The following is a 6,842-nucleotide window of genomic DNA, read 5'->3' on the forward strand; positions in this document are numbered from 1 at the left end:
GTGGCAGAGCAGGGATTAGAACCCATAACCTCTGACTCCCAAGCCCGTGCTCTTTCCACTGAGTCACGTTGCTTCCCATCATAAGGATTTGGGTTCTAATTCCGACACCTGTCTACATGTTTTGTTTTGTTGTCTGTCTCCCCCTTCTAGACTGTGAGCCCGTTATTGGGTAGGGACTGTCTCTATATGTTGCCGACTTGTACTTCCCAAGCACTTAGTACAGTGCTCTGCACACAATAAGTACTCAATAAATACGATTGAATGAATGAATGAATGAATGACTCTACCACTTGTCTGCTCGGTGACCTTGGGCAAGTCATATAACTTCTCTGTGCCTCAGTTCCCTCATCTGTAAAATGGGGATTAGGACTGTGAGCCCTATGTCGGACAGGGGCTATGTCCTACCCAATGATCTTGTATCTACCCCAGTGCTTAGAAGAATACCTTGCACATCTTGTCTTATGCTGTTGAGTCGTCCCTGACCCATAGCGACACCACGGGCACATCTCTCCCAGACTGCATCAGCCTTCTCTCTGATCTCCCATCCTCGTGTCTCTCTCCACTTCAATCCATACTTCATGCTGCTGCCCGGATTATCTTTGTCCAGAAACGCTCTGGGCATATTACTCCCCTCCTCAAAAATCTCCAGTGGCCACCAATCAATCTGCGCATCAGGCAGAAACTCCTCACCCTGGGCTTCAAGGCTGTCCATCACCTCGCCCCCTCCTGCCTCACCTCCCTTCTCTCCTTCTACAGCCTACCCCGCACCCTCCGCTCCTCTGCCACTAATCTCCTCACCGTACCTAGTTCTCGCCTGTCCCGCCATCGACCCCCGGCCCACGTCATCCCCCAGGCCTGGAATGCCCTCCCTCTGCCCATCCGCCAAGCTAGCTCTCTTCCTCCCTTCAAGGCCCTGCTGAGAGCTCACCTCCTCGAGGAGGCCTTCCCAGACTGAGCCCCTTTCTTCCTCTCCCCCTCATCCCCCTCTCCATCCCCCCCATCTTACCTCCTTCCCTTCCCCACAGCACCTGTATATATGTATATATGTTTGTACATATTTATTACTTTATTTATTTATTTATTTATTTAATTTGTACATATCTATTCTATTTATTTTATTTTGTTAGTATGTTTGGTTTTGTTCTCTGTCTCCCCCTTTTTGACTGTGAGCCCACTGTTGGGTAGGGACTGTCTCTATATGTTGCCAATTTGTACTTCCCAAGCGCTTAGTACAGTGCTCTGCACATAGTAAGCGCTCAATAAATACGATTGATGATGATGATGCCCCACCTCCATCTGCAGTCATTTTGGTAGTGTATCCATAGAGTTTTCTTGGTAAAAATACGGAAGTGGTTTACCATTGCCTCCTTCCACGCAGTAAACTTGAGTCTCCTCCCTCGACTCTCTCCCATGCCTCTGCTGTCCAGGAAAGGGAAGTTTTATCTGTAGAATATTGCCTTCCACTCGCTAGCCACTGCTCAAGCTAGGAATGGACTGGATATACCTCTGCTTGACTTTCCCTCCTGTAATCAAGACTGGCAGAGCACTAGAAACTCTCCAGGTGTGACCCTCAGAGGGGGCCTGGCACATTGTAAGTGCTTAACAAATACCACAGTTATTATTATTATTATTAGTTGATGCCACAGTGGGAACCCAATTTATGGGGATAATAATAATAATAATAATGGTATTTAAGTGCTTACTATGTGCCAAGCACTGTTCTAAGCAGTGGGAGGATACAAGGTAGTCAGGTTGTCCCACGTGGGGCTCACAGTCTTAATACCCATTTTACAGATGAGGTAACTGAGGCACAGAGAAGTTAAGTGACTTGCCCAAAGTCACACAGCTGACAAGCTGCAGAGGCAGGATTAGAACCCATGACCTCTGACTCCCAAGCCGATGCTCTTTCCACTGAGCCACGCTGTTTCTCATTGCACCGTAAAAGACACTATTCCTAAAAGCAATTCCTTCTCCTAAATTCTCAGTTCTGAAATCTCAAGTTCTAGCCTTGTGCATTGTTCTTGAAGGGCGGGGATCATGTCTACCACCTCTATTGTATTGCACTGTCCCAAGCTCTTAGTACAGTGCTGTGTACCCAGTTAGTGCTCAATAAATACCACTGATGGATTGATTAATGTATATTAGGTTTCAGATATACATCCAGTTGTGCCATAATACATGTTTTGGTTAGACTGTGGTAAGTTAATTAGGTAACCTTCTTTGGACAATGTGAGCCTGTGTTGTGCTGTATTAATGAAAGAAATTATTAATCAGTCAATCAATGGTATTTATTGAGCTCTTACGTGCACTGTACTAAACATTTGGGGGAGTACAATACAACAGTATTAATGGAAGCATTCCTTGCCCACAACAAGTTTATGGTCTGGAGGGGGAAACAGACAATATAAGTAAAAAAGTGATTGACAGTATACAATTTAAAGATGTGAACTTAAGTACTGTGGGATTGAGGGTGGGGAGAATATCAAAGGGCCAAATGTCACAGATCCAAGTGCACAGAGGACTCAGAAGGGAGAGTGGGAAAGGCGTTGGTGGTGAGATAGATGAGATCAAGGCAAAGTGATTAAGCTGGGGCTAGAGAAGTAGGGTGTGCAGGCTGGGCGGTAATAGATCAGTGAGGTGATGTAGGATGGGGTGAGCTGACTGAGTGCTTTAAAGCAATGGTAAGGAGTTTCATTTTGATGCTAAGGTGGATAGGCAGTCTTTGGAAGTTCTTGAGGAGTGGGAAGACATGGACAGAAGACTTTTGTTGATAAATGATCAGAGTGAAGTACTGATTTAGTACAGTACTCTGCACACAGTAAGCACTCAATAAATGTGAGTGAATGACTGAGTGAGTGGAGTGGGGAGAGACAGGAGGCAGAGAGGTCAGCAAGAAAGCAGATGCAGTAGTCCAGGTGGTATAGGATCAGCATGGTAGCAGTTTGGATGGAGAGGGAAGGGTGGATTTTAGCCAAGTTGTGAAGGTAGAACTGTCAGGATTTGGTTGCAGTTGAATAAGTGAGTGGAATGAGAGATGAGTTGAGGACAACGCCAAGGTTACAGATTTGTGAGAACAGGAGGATGGTGGTATTGTCTACAGTAATGGGAAAGACATGGTGAAGACAGAGTTTGGGTGGGAAAATAAAGAGTTCAGTTCTTGACATGTTTGATATGTCTGTGGGACATCCAAGTAGAGATGTCTTGAAGGCAGGAGGAATGTGAGCTTGCAGAGGAGGAGATGTTGGGGCTGGAGATGTAGATTTGGGAATCATCTGCATAGAGGTCGTGTTTGAAGCCATAGGAGCAAACGAATTCTCCAAGGGAGTGACTGTAGATGGAGAATAGAAAGGAACCTAGAACTTATTCTTGAGGTACCCCCACTACGGGAGGATGGGAGGTAGAGGAGCCAGCAAAAGAAACTGAGAAGGAGCGATTGGAGAGATGGGAGAATGAAAAGAGGACAGTCAGTGAAGCCTAGTTTCAAGAAGGGGATGGTGTCAAAGGCAGCTGAGAGGTCTAGGAGGATTAGGATAGAGCAGTGGCCATCAGGTTTGGCAAGAAGAAGGTCATTGATTACCTTAGAGAGGGCTGTTTCTGTTGAGTGAAGGAGGCAGAAGCCAGTTTGGAGGGGATCTTAGTATGGTGCTTTGCATTCAGTTAGCACTCCATGAATACAACTGATTGGTAGATTGATCGAGGAGAGGAATTGGAGTCAGCAGGTGTAAACAACTCTGTCAAGAAGTTTGGAGAGAAATGGTAGGAGAGAGATGAGGAGAAAACTGGAGGGAGCCATGGGGTAAAGGGAAGGTTTTTTTAGGATAGGAGATACATAAGCATGTTTGAAAGCAATGGGAAAGAAGCCTTTGGAAAGTGTACAGTTGAAGAAATCAGCCAAGGAGGGGGGAAGGAAGGGAGTGAGTGTTTTAAAAAGGTATGAAAGGATGGATAAGGAGCATTGCCTAGTGGATAGAACACGGGGCTGGGAGTCAGAAGGACCTGGGTTCTAATCCCAGCTCTGCTACTTGTTTGCTCTGCGGTGTTGGGCAAGTCACTTAACTCTCAATAACTGTGACTCAGTTATTTCATGTGTGAAATGGGGATTAAAACTGTGAGCACCATGTGGGACATGGACTGTGTCCAACTCCATCAGCTTGTATCTACCTCAGCCCTTAGCATACTGCTAGTATCTACCCCAGCCCTTAGCTGAGTAACAAATACCATATAAAAGCAACAGGTGGAGGGCATAGATCTGGAGAGCATGTGAGCGATTTCATCTTGAGTTCCTGCAGGGACTATAAAAAGAGGTGAATTGAGTGGAGGAGGAGGAGGGAAATGGAGGGAAATGGAGAGGAACGGGAGATTTTAGGGAGATCATGTCTGATGGTTTCAATTTGGTTGATGAAGTACGTGGCCAGGTCATTTAGGGAAAAAAGATAATGGGGACAGAAAGACAGGAGGTTTGAGGAGGGAGTTAAATGTCTGGAACAGCTGGGCAGTGGGTATGGGAGTGAATTAACAATGAAAAGTATTGTCAGGCAGTGGTGAGAGCCAAATTGAAGTAGATAAGAATGGATTTAAGGTGGACAAGGTCAGAGAGATGCCTGGATTTCTGCCAATAGTGCTCTCCAGCTCGGGCACAAGAGAGGAGAAAGTGTACTGTGAAGATGGTCTAGGGTTGATGGTGCAAGGCCAGTGGAGAGACGGGAATAAAGGAATTGCTTTCAGTGGAAAGGGTGCTGTTGAGTGTGTCAGTTAGTGTATCAGGAGAAGGTAGTTTGGCTAAGGAGACCAAATTGGGTAAGATGTCCAGCACTTAGTACAGTGCCTGGAACACAGTAAGCACTTAAAAAATACCATTACTACTACTATAGAATATTGGAAGGGGTCAAAAGAACCGAGGTCTATGTAGAGGACAAGGACAGATTTGCACGGGGTGGGTGTATGGGAAATAGAGCAAGTAAGGAAGTTGTGGCCTGACAGAGGAATTTCAGAATTGGTGAGGGTGAGATTGTGTAGGTATTAGAGATTATAAAATCAAGTGTATGTCCAGGTTGGTGAGTATGTGATGTGGGGTGAAGCAGGAAGTCACTGGGGTAGAGTGAGAGGGGATGGAGAGTGGAAGGATCATTGGGGACATCCACATGGATACTGAAGTCTCCAGAGATCAATGTGGGGATAGGGAATGAGAGAAGAAATGTGAGAAAGGGATCAAAATGGTTAAGAAAGTTGGAGGAGGGGTCTGGAGGGGTGGAAGATATTTATGGCTAGTAATTGGAGTGGGGGACAAAGGAGGATGATATGGGCTTCAAAGGAAGAGCAGTCCCAGGCTACTGGTGGGAGGGGCTGGGGTAAGACCCTCCCCTTTGCTCAATCAATCAATCAGTCGTATTTATTGAGTGCTTACTGTGTGCAGAGCACTGTACTAAGCGCTTGGGAAGTACAGGTTGGCAACATATAGAGACAGTCCCTACCCAACAGTGGGCTCACAGTCTAAAAGTCCTCAGGAGCCCATGTGCAGAGGGTGACCCCTCCCTCAGGCCAGAGAGCTAGGCGTCTCCGGGGTGATCCTAGGCCCCCCGCTATAGGGGAGGGGTGGGGAGAGGTGGCAGAGACCCTCCCCTTAGTTCAGTTTTTGGTCCCTGCCTTGCTGAGTGGGCGCTGGGGTGGTTGGCGGTCCTTCTCTCTGGCGCGAATGTATTTCTATGATGTCAGAATGAGTGAGTACTTCGGCATGAGTTTTCCTTCATGTGTGGTTTTGAAGGAATGTGTGCATTATTCAGAATGTTATGGGTATGTTTTACCTTTTACCAAAGTTAATATTCTCTCCCTTTTGAAACTCTATTTATCAAAGCCTTTTTCTCCCCACAAAATAAAGTAGAACATCGGCAGATCTTAGATAAACTATTCACCATATCCTTGTTGGAGAAAAAACCATCAGTCTGACAAATGATTTGGTATTCATTGGAACCTCTTGCATATTACATTCCATAGCATTTTGTTTGTTGAATTAGACATTATATTCATGCCCATCATTTCAACAAAGCTAAAGAAAACAACCAGTTATTCACTAAAGCCTTAATGCAAATGCTGATCAAGTCAACAATTACGTGGTTTTCCTTTTAACCCCTATTTAACTCGGATATATTCAAAATTACTTGTGCTTCTCCAGTTTACTCTAGTTAATGGTGCCTCTGTTGTTTCTGAAATCATCCTTCAAAGGTGATTTTAGTGATATTTAATTAATTCCCCCTTTCCCCCCCCCCCCAAAAAAAAAGATTAAAATAGACTGTAACTTTTCTGTATGGAAATTTTTTGCTCCATTCTGGTATCCTTGCAGATAAGGCTGATAAATCCATTTATCTTTAATGAATGATTTGAAGCAGGATGGCCTGATGGCTAGAGTACAGGCCTGGAAATCAGAAGGACTTGGATTCTAATTCTGGATCCTCCACTTGTCTGCCGTGTGACCTTGGGCAAGTCACTTAACTTCTCTGTGCCTCAGTTATCTCATCTGAAAAAATGGGGATTAGGGCTGTGAGACCTATGTGGGACATGGACTGTGTCCAATCTGATTAGCTTGTATCTACTCCAGTGCTTACTACAGTGCCTGGCACATAGTAAGTGCTGAAAAAAATACCATAAAAAAATAATAATAAAGTAATAATGATGACTAGATCTCTATTGTATTCTCATGTTGGACTAGTGAAGCATTTTTTAAAGACATAGCAATCACAAATTAAATGTTATAGATTAAAATAGAAAAATTTAGGAGACTACAATAGGATACATGCCTAACCCATTGTGACCACTCTATAAATATTAAATAAAACCATCATAACCTT

General features: G+C 44.7%; 1 non-coding gene across 1 annotated transcript; it reads right to left on the reverse strand.

Annotated features, from left to right (window-relative positions):
* Nucleotides 1-1,441: 1,441 nt before the first annotated feature.
* LOC119920088 lies at nucleotides 1,442-1,579 on the reverse strand. Its single transcript, XR_005447855.1, has one exon. It is a non-coding gene; the product is annotated as a small nucleolar RNA SNORA7 (small nucleolar RNA).
* Between the last annotated feature and the right edge of the window lie 5,263 nt (nucleotides 1,580-6,842).

The sequence above is a fragment of the Tachyglossus aculeatus genome, chromosome X1 (assembly GCF_015852505.1).
Source record: "Tachyglossus aculeatus isolate mTacAcu1 chromosome X1, mTacAcu1.pri, whole genome shotgun sequence".
In the NCBI taxonomy this organism is placed as follows: Eukaryota; Metazoa; Chordata; class Mammalia; order Monotremata; family Tachyglossidae; genus Tachyglossus; species Tachyglossus aculeatus.